This window comes from Hyla sarda, chromosome 7 (assembly GCF_029499605.1).
Source record: "Hyla sarda isolate aHylSar1 chromosome 7, aHylSar1.hap1, whole genome shotgun sequence".
Lineage (NCBI taxonomy): Eukaryota > Metazoa > Chordata > Amphibia > Anura > Hylidae > Hyla > Hyla sarda.
In genome coordinates, this window is record NC_079195.1 from 103,217,343 (window position 1) to 103,227,575 (window position 10,233).

A 10,233-nucleotide genomic window follows, 5' to 3' on the forward strand; every position below is an offset into this window, starting at 1 on the left:
ACACAGGCTTTAGACACACAATACGCTTTCACTAGGCACAAGGGCAACAAGATCCGGCAAGGGAGTGCATGGGAGGAGGTTAGATATAGTCAGGGACCAGGTGGAAGCCAATTAAACTAATTGGGCCAGGCACCAATCATTGGTGCACTGGCCCTTTAAGTCTCAGGGAGCTGGCGCGCGCGCGCCCTAGAGAGCGGAGCCGCGCGCGCCAGCACATGACAGCAGGGGACGGGAACGGGTAAGTGACCTGGGATGCGATTCGCGAGCGGGCGCGTCCCGCTGTGCGAATCGCATCCCCAACGGCCATGACAGTGCAGCGCTCCCGGTCAGCGGGACTGACCGGGGAGCTGCAGGGAGAAAGACGCCGTGAGCACTCCGGGGAGGAGCGGGGACCCGGAGCGCTAGGCGTAACAGTACCCCCCCCTTAGGTCTCCCCTTTTTTTTGTCCGGTGACTGCCCCCCCTGGGATGAGGACACCGGGAAGGAATGGATGGTTTCAATGGCAGGCAGTACAGCAGGAGTAGGAATGGGGAGGGAGGGCAGAGGGTGAAGCTTGGCACGGGGCAGGGAGACACAAGGACGGGAGCCATGAGGGGACACAGAGGCTTGCCTGAAGGGACTGGGAGGGGGGGAGAGGCATTTTCTGTGGCAGGCAGAGTCCCTAACGACCTTAGGGGGACCGGATACAGGAGGAACCACAGGGTCACGGCAGGGAGTATTGGGAACCGGTTTAAGGCAGTCCTTGGAACAAGAGGGACCCCAACTCTTGATCTCCCCAGTGGACCAGTCCAGGGTTGGGGAATGGTGTAGAAGCCAGGGTAGTCCAAGGAGAATTTCGGAAGTGCAATTGGGAAGGACCAAAAATTCAATTTTCTCGTGATGAGGTCCGATGCACATTAGGAGGGGCTCCGTGCGGTAACGCACGGTGCAATCCAACCTGGCTCCGTTGACCGCGGAAATGTGGAGTGGCTTGACAAGACGGGTCATCGGAATGCGGAATTTATTCACCAAGGACTCCCGAATAAAATTCCCAGAAGCACCAGAGTCCAGGCAGGCCACGGCTGAGAGGGAAGAGCTGGCTGAAGTAGAAATCCGTACAGGCACCGTGAGACGTGGAGAAGCCGACTTAGCATCCAGAGACGCCACACCCACGAGAGCTGGGTGCGAGCGTGCGTTTCCCAGACGTGGAGGACGGATAGGGCAATCCACCAAAAAATGTTCGGTACTGGCACAGTACAGACAAAGATTCTCTTCCTTACGGCGATTCCTCTCTTCCAGGGTCAGGCGAGACCGATCCACTTGCATGGCTTCCTCGGCGGGAGGCCTAGGCGCAGATTGCAGCGGAGACTGTGGGAGAGGTGTCCAGAGATCTAAGTCTTTTTCCTGGCGGAGCTCTTGATGTCTCTCAGAAAAACGCATGTCAATGCGCGTGGCTAGATGAATGAGTTCATGCAGGTTAGCAGGAGTTTCTCGTGTGGCCAGAACATCTTTAATGTTGCTGGACAGGCCTTTTTTAAAGGTCGCGCAGAGGGCCTCATTATTCCAGGAAAGTTCAGAAGCAAGAGTACGGAATTGTATGGCGTACTCGCCAACGGAAGAATTACCCTGGACCAGGTTCAGCAGGGCAGTCTCAGCAGAAGAGGCTCGGGCAGGTTCCTCAAAGACACTTCGAATTTCCGAGAAGAAGGAGTGTACAGAGGCAGTGACGGGGTCATTGCGGTCCCAGAGCGGTGTGGCCCATGACAGAGCTTTTCCAGACAGAAGGCTGACTACGAAAGCCACCTTAGACCTTTCAGTAGGAAACTGGTCCGACATCATCTCCAAGTGCAGAGAACATTGCGAAAGAAAGCCACGGCAAAACTTAGAGTCCCCATTAAATTTGTCCGGCAAGGACAGGCGGAGGCTAGGAGTGGCCACTCGCTGCGGAAGGGGTGCAGGAGCTGGCGGAGGAGATGATTGCTGCTGAAGTTGCGACTGAAGTTGCTGCACAATGGTGAATACTTCCGACAGCTGGTGGGTTAGATGGGCGATCTGTCGGGATTGCTGGGCGACCACCGTGGTGATATCAGAGATATAAGGCAGAGGGACGTCAGCAGGATCCATGGCCGGATCTACTGTCACGATGCCGGCTGGCAGGTAGTGGATCCTCTGTGCCAGAGAGGGATTGGCGAGGACCGCGCTAGTGGACCGGTTCTAAGTCACTACTGGTTTTCACCAGAGCCCGCCGCAAAGCGGGATGGTCTTGCTGCGGCGGTAGTGACCAGGTCGTATCCACTAGCAACGGGTCACCTCTCTGACTGCTGATGATAGGCGAGGTACAAGGGAGTAGACAGAAGCAAGGTCGGACGTAGCAGAAGGTCGGGGGCAGGCGGCAAGGTTCGTAGTCAGGGTGGATAGCAGAAGTTCTGGTACACAGGCTTTAGACACACAATACGCTTTCACTAGGCACAAGGGCAACAAGATCCGGCAAGGGAGTGCATGGGAGGAGGTTAGATATAGTCAGGGACCAGGTGGAAGCCAATTAAACTAATTGGGCCAGGCACCAATCATTGGTGCACTGGCCCTTTAAGTCTCAGGGAGCTGGCGCGCGCGCGCCCTAGAGAGCGGAGCCGCGCGCGCCAGCACATGACAGCAGGGGACGGGAACGGGTAAGTGACCTGGGATGCGATTCGCGAGCGGGCGCGTCCCGCTGTGCGAATCGCATCCCCAACGGCCATGACAGTGCAGCGCTCCCGGTCAGCGGGACTGACCGGGGAGCTGCAGGGAGAAAGACGCCGTGAGCGCTCCGGGGAGGAGCGGGGACCCGGAGCGCTAGGCGTAACAATTGTTATGTCTGGAACTGAGGGGGAGGAAGGGAAACCCCAGGGAGGCATACCAATGATGGCAGTGGTAACGCGTCAGCAGCATGCCAGGGCTGCAGCTTTAAAAGGAAGGGAGGATGGTGATGCAAGGGGCAAGCTGTGTGACTTGCAAGCCCCAGCAGAGGAAGGTGGAGATGCTAGTTCACTTGGGGGAAATGTGCTCCCTGATGCCACAAGATGGGGGGAGGGAAATGAGCATTTCCAGGAAGCTCTGCGCAGTGACCCTTCCCTTGAAGGGCTGAGACAACGTGCTGAACATACAGGTGTGGACAGAGATGGGCATCGGGTATATTGGGAAAATGATATCTTGTACTGGGAGTCCCTTTCCAAAGGCATGCTGGGGGCCCAGGAGAGAGAAAGGCAGTTAGCGGTTCCTAGGTAGTACTGGAAAGAGCTGCTGAGGTTAGCCCATGAGACCCCCCTGGCAGGACATTTGGGAGTGGCCAAGAGAAAGTCCAGGTTGGCACACAATTTCTATTGGCCAGGTATGGGTACTGCTGTTGCAAATTACTGTAGATCCTGTCATGTCTGCCAAAGGGTGGGTAAGTCTGGGGATGTAACTCGTGTTCCCCTAGTGCCCCTACCAGTCATATCTGTACCTTTTGAATGAGTGGCAGTGGAAATTGTGGGGCCTCTGGCTATACCCAGCAGCACAGGGAAACAATTTATTCTTACTGTTGTAGATTATGCAACCAGGTACCCTGAGGCTGTTGCCTTATCCTCTGTCTGGGCAGATAAGGTGGCAGATGCACTGATCAGTATATTCTGCAGGGTGGGGTTCCCCAAAGAAATGCTCACTGATCAGGGCACACAGTTCATGTCCAATCTCATGCAAAGTCTCTGTAAGAAGGTGAATGTACAGCACTTGGTAGCAAGTCCATACCACCCCCAAACAAATGGTCTTTGTGAGAGGTTCAATGGGACCTTGAAACAAATGCTGAAAACCTTTGTAGAATCAGAGGGCAGGGACTGGGAAAAGTATTTACCCCATCTGTTATTCGCTTACAGGGAGGTACCCCAAGAGTCTACAGGTTTCTCGCCCTTTGAATTATTGTATGGTCGCAAAGTGCGGGGACCCCTAGATTTAGTAAGAGGGGAATGGGAAGGGGGGCTACATGCCCCTGAGACTTCTGTGGTGGAGTATGTTCTGAGATTCAGGGACAGGATGCAGGCATTGACTGGGCTGGTACATGACAACCTAACAGCAGCACAGTCCAGGCAGAAGTACTGGTACGATCGCAATGCAAGGGACCGGGTCTATGAAGTGGAACAGTAGGTAATGGTTCTGAACACTATCAGGCAGAATAAGTTGCAGGCCGCCTGGGAGGGTCCCTTCCCCATTCTTCAGCGCCTAGAACACACCACATATGTAGTTGCTCTTGATGAGAAAGCTCAGAAGCAGAGACAATACCACATTAATATGCTAAAGGCATACTATGACCCTGAGGAGGTGGTACTCAGTGTATGTAGTGCACCAGAGGAAGGGCTGGGTAGTGATCCCCTACTGGACCTAGTGGAGGAAGCTAAGAGCCAGGGATCCCTTCAGGATGTGGAGATCAATCCACAGCTCTCAGAGGAAAGAAAGAGGAAGCTAAGTCAGGTACTAGGCCGCTTCAGTGCCACCTTTACTGGGAAGCAAGGGCGAACTACTCTAGCCACCCATCATGTTGATACGGGGGACCAGCCACGGCTAAGACAGGTAGCCAACCGGGTATCCCCAGAGGTAAAGTCCCATATACACAAGGAGATTAATGACATGTTGAAGTTATGGATAATTAAGAAGTCAAAAGCCCTTGGGCCTCCCCAGTAGTTCTGGTGCCTAAAAAAGACAAATCTACTAGGTTCTGTGTGGATTAACAAAGGTTAAATGCTGTGACTACCTTTGATGCGTACCCTATGCCCAGAATAGATGAACTACTTGATCAGCTAGCAGGTTCCCAATATGTGATAGTCATGGATTTAAGTCGAGGGTACTGGCAGATCCCTATGACCCCAGAGGCCCAGAAGCGGTCAGCCTTTATCACTCCCTTTGGGTTGTTTGAGTGCTGTGTCATGCCTTTTGGGATGAAAAATGCCCCAGCCACTTTCCAACGACTGGTTGATCAGCTGCTAGAGGGCCACAGGGAATACGCCGTGGCATACTTAGATGCTATTGCCATATTCAGCAAGACCTGGGAGGAGCACCTGATTCATCTGGGCAAGGTGGTAAAGCAAATAGCTGAGGCAGGGCTTACCATAAAACCAGAAAAGTGTCAAGTTGGCATGACAGAATTGCAGTATCTGGGGCATAGAGTAGGAGGAGGGTCCCTACGCCCTGAGCCCAGTAAGGTGGAGTCTATTATGGCCTGGCCAATTCCTAAGACCAAAAAACAGGTCATGTCCTTTTTGGGGACTGCAGGGTATTATCATAGATTTGTCCCAGATTATAGTAAGATAGCAAAACCTCTCACAGACTTGACTTAAAAAGAAGGTGTCCCAGCAAATTACCTGGACTGAGGATTGTGATAAGTCCTTCATTGCCCTCAAGACTGCATTGTCCAACTCTCCGGTCCTCCAGACCCCAGATTTCAGTAGGAGGTTTGTGGTATAAACAGATGCTTCCAATTTTGGTCTGGGGACTGTTCTTAGCCAAGTAAACTCCAATGGAGAAGAACACCCCATTCTCTAACTGAGTAGGAAGCTATTGCCTAGAGAAGTGGCCTATGCGGTCATAGAGAAGGAATGTTTAGCTGTGGTCTGGGCTTTGCAAAAAATTACAGCCATACCTGTATGGCAGGGATTTTACTGTCATAACTGATCACAACCCTCTACATTGGTTGGACAGAGTTTCAGGTAACAATGGCAAACTGCTTCGCTGGAGTCTTATCCTCCAACAATATAATTTCACTGTCCAACACAGGAAAGAAAGCCTGCATCAAAATGCAGATGGATTATTGTGTCAGGGGGAAATATATGGTTAATGGAGACAGATCTATCAGCCTGGAGCGGCAAGATCTCTCTGTCTCCATCTTAAGGGGGAGGTGTCAGGCCCAAGGCCTGATTATTAAAATCCTACATGTGTATTATAAGTTATGACTGTGTGTGATGGATTGTCCAGGACATGGGTGAGACGTCATTCAGACGGTGTCCTTTTGTGTATTGCATTTTATTGGGGGTCTGGCTGTTTGTTTACATCTCCTTTGAAGTCAAAGGCTTTTTTGAAGTCATGCACTCTGGTCCCATCCTATAATCAAACAGATAAGGGGCCAGGAAGAGAGAATACCCCCTGGTCGGATCAGAGGGGAAGGGGGAATGGAGTCTCCCTCCCAAGAAAGCAGATATGATATTTAAAACAATGCTAGACTCAGGGTGTTCAATGCTGTGCAACAAGCTGACAAGACCATCCTAAGAACAGCTGGAACTCACTGAAGGACTGCTATATCATCATACTGTAAGAACTTCTTCTTTTGTTTTCTGAACTTGTCTTGCTAAACTCTTTCATATTTTTGTACCTGTATGTCATTTGTTTATTTTTATATATAGCACTGTGATACCTTTTATCAGATTAAATGTTTAATTAATCAGCTCTGGTCTTTGATCTCTAAATATATGAGCTCACCTTTCTGAAGGCAGCTCTGGTGGAAACACGTTTCTCAGGGTTAATTTGGTGACTTGCTGGGACTAGTAGTGGACACCCAGAGGTCTGGCGGCTTTAACCCTTGCACCATCACACTCTCTCTAGCGTCTTAGCTGGGCCGATAGGGTGTGATCATGACAATAAGAGTTATGACTCTCAGAAGATGAGGAGGAAAAAACTAAAATGCAAAAATAAAACGGGGCTGTGTCCTGAGTGGTTAAAATATTAAATCACACCCCACTCCCCATTTCTAAGGTGTTACTATACACTGCTCCCTATGCCCCCCCCCCCCCCCCATCCTTTCCCCTTACCTTCTACTCTCCTCTCCTATGTTTGTTAAACCCATGGACAGCATACACAGACTTACTATGTATCTTCCAAGACCTGGGATGACTCTTATTGGCTTAGAGTCCTGATGACGACACCAAAGGTCCTAGAAGATCCCACTTATGGGTGTGTGCTGTCTCTGGGCTCTGTGCAGCCCGGACAGCTTTTGGACTATATTCTCACTACTGTATTCAGGGATGGACTGGGAATAAAAACCAGCCCTGGAAATAATTGCAAACCAGCCCTATAGCCACTGGCATCGGGGCACAGACGTATTACTCTTTTTTTTTTTTTTTTGTAGATAAAAAAAATATATATATCTATATATATAAAACTCAATGTGTGTGTGTATGTATGTATGTATGTATGTTCAACAAAAACTTCCAAACGGCTAAAAATATTAACATGAAACTTGGCACACATGTTACTTATATGTCAACAACAAACATAGGATAGGTTATTTAACCCTTACTCCCCCCCTCCCCCCCCATTTGCCAGGGTTGGGGTTTATGTTTAAAGTCCCATACAAGTCAATGGGAAATATATGTTACTGCATAACTTCCAAACGGCTGGAGATATTTCGATAATACTTGGTCACATTTTACTTATATGTCCACTTAAAATATAGGATAGTTAATTTAACCCTTAAATACCCACATTTGTGAGTGTCACAGTTTTTGTTTAAAGTCCCATGCAAATCAATGGGAAATATATGTTCTCACATAACTTGTGTACGCCTGGAGATATTTCCATACCTGGTACACATATTACGGGTCGGGATATGAGGACAGGATGGGAGGTCGAGATAGGAGGTCAAGATAGTAGGTCAAAATAGGAGGACGGGCTGGTCGGCATAGGAGGTCGAGTTAGGAGGTCGGGATAGGAGGCCAGGATAGGAGGTCGAGATAGGAGGACAGGATAGGAGGTTGAGATAGGAGGTCGGGATAGGAGGAGGAGATAGGAGGACGGGATAGGAGGTCGAGATAGGAGGACGGGATAGGAGGCCAGGATAGGAGGTCGAGATAGGAGGACGGGATAGGAGGTTGAGATAGGAGGTCGGGATGGGAGGTGGAGATAGGAGGACGGGATAGGGGGTTGAGATAGGAGGACGGTATAGGAGGTTGAGATAGGAGGACGGAATAGGAGGATGGGATAGGAGATCGAGATAGGAGGTCGAGATAGGAGGACGGGATAGCAGATCGAGATAGGAGGACAGGATAGGAGGTCGAGATAGGAGGATGGGATAGGAGGTCGAGATAGGAGGTCGAGTTAGGAGGTCAGGATAGGACGACAGGATAGGAGGACAGGATAGGAGGACGGGATAGGAGGTCGGGGTATGAGGACGGGATACGGTGTTGGGATATGACAACAATATATGGGGATGGGATTTGGAGTCAAAGCTTCCTCCTTTGTTGATTTTCCTCCTCAACAAGGATTAGGAAGGAAAAACTGGGCAACGCCGGGTACTCAGCTAGTATATATATATATATATATATATATATATATATATATATATGTATATATATATACATATACACACACACACACATACACAGTCTAAATCCTGTATACTGAGACCAATATTACCACCACTAATACTAGTATACTTAGCAAGAGGATTGCAGCCAGGGACTGGAGTGGGATATCGGAAGCATCGCGGGACAGCTGGGGGTATGTGAAGGTTTACTTTTTTTCATATATAACATAGAATGGACATGCTTCAAGAAAAACAAAACCCTCCATCTGGATAATCCCTTTAAGCCCCCTGTGCTCCATATACATCACAACAAGACTACATAACTCCACCATGCCATGACTAAATAACGCCACTATTCAGTGATTCAGGTAAAAACAACTATAGAAATATCAATATTGCCACCATACTGAGACTTGATACACATACAATATATCAATATCAGATAGCACATGTTGGCCTGTAGAGTGTCACTACAATCAGTGCTGGATAAATGAATATATTTATGATCAGACAAATTCAGAGGCAGAAGAATCTTCTCTGTTAGGGTCTGTTCACATGTACAGTATCCTGTGCATATTTGATGCACAGGATTTGAAAATGCAGATTTGAAGCTGTGTTCAATTAGTTTACATTGAAATCTGCAGCATAAAATCTGCAGCTTCAAATTGTGTGGATCAAATATGCGCAGGATACTGTTAGTGTTAATACTCCCTCAGGAGTTATTTTCTTTTCCCATTTTCTCACTCCACCCCAAACCGCCATGATGACTACTAGAGATGAGTGAACTTTTGAAAATTTGATTCGGCCGATTTGCCAAATTTTCCGAAAAAATGTTGTTCGATCCAAATTTATTCATGGTGAATCTATATTAAAAATGGCCATTTCTGGCCTACAGAGAGCCTCAATAGAGGTGTAGAACACTTTGCTTTGTTCTAACACGCATATGGAGTGTGCTGGGGTAGTGAAATAATAATGTTATTCAGTATGACATGCAGATTACAGGCATTGCTATTAGAATCACTGCCGCAGAGCGGCATAATGACAGAGCCTGGGGTTGGCATCAGTATGAGGAGAACATATAATGGCTGAATGACATCCCGAAGTTGGCTGAAGCATGAGGAGACCATTGAAATTTAAGATTTTTAAATAGAAATTTAAGATTTTTTAATTGAAATTTAAGATTTTTTAATTGAAATTTAAGATTTTTTAATTGAAATTGAGGATTTTTAAATTGAAATTTTAACTCCCAAGTTTTAGTCTCCCGGGCCCTCGCGTGTGGGTACAAAAGACCAAATCTGACAAGGAGTCATGTGTCTCATGGCAGCACAATGACAGAGCCTGGAGATGGCATCAGTATGAGGAGACCATATAGTGGCTGAATGACTGCCTGGAGTTTGTGGCAGCATGGGGAGACCATATAGTGTCTGAATGGCCCAGCCTAGAGTTGGCTGATGCATGAGGAGACCATATAGTGTCTGAATGGCACAGCCTGGAGTTGGCAGCAGCATGAGTAGACACTAGGGCTTCATAATCCCTAAGATTAAAAGCGGAATTTTGAAATTTAAATTGAAGATTTATGGTAGCTAGTGCTACAATAAAAAAATGTTAGGCCCAGGCCCAGCAGCATCGGTAAACCATATATTGGCTGAATGACACAGCCTGGAGTTGGCTGAAGCATGAGGAGACCATATGGTGTCTGAATGGCACAGCCCTGAGTTGGCTGAAGCATGAGGAGACCATATAGTGTCTGAATGGCACAGCCTGGAGTTGGCTGAAGCATGAGGAGACCATATAGTGTCTGAATGGCACAGCCTGGAGTTGGCAGCAGCATGGGGTAGACACTAGGGCTTCATAATCCCTAAGATTAAAAGATGAATTTTGAAATTTAAATTGAAGATTTATGATAGCTAGTGCTACAATAAAAAAAAAAAAATTATGCCCAGGCCCAACAG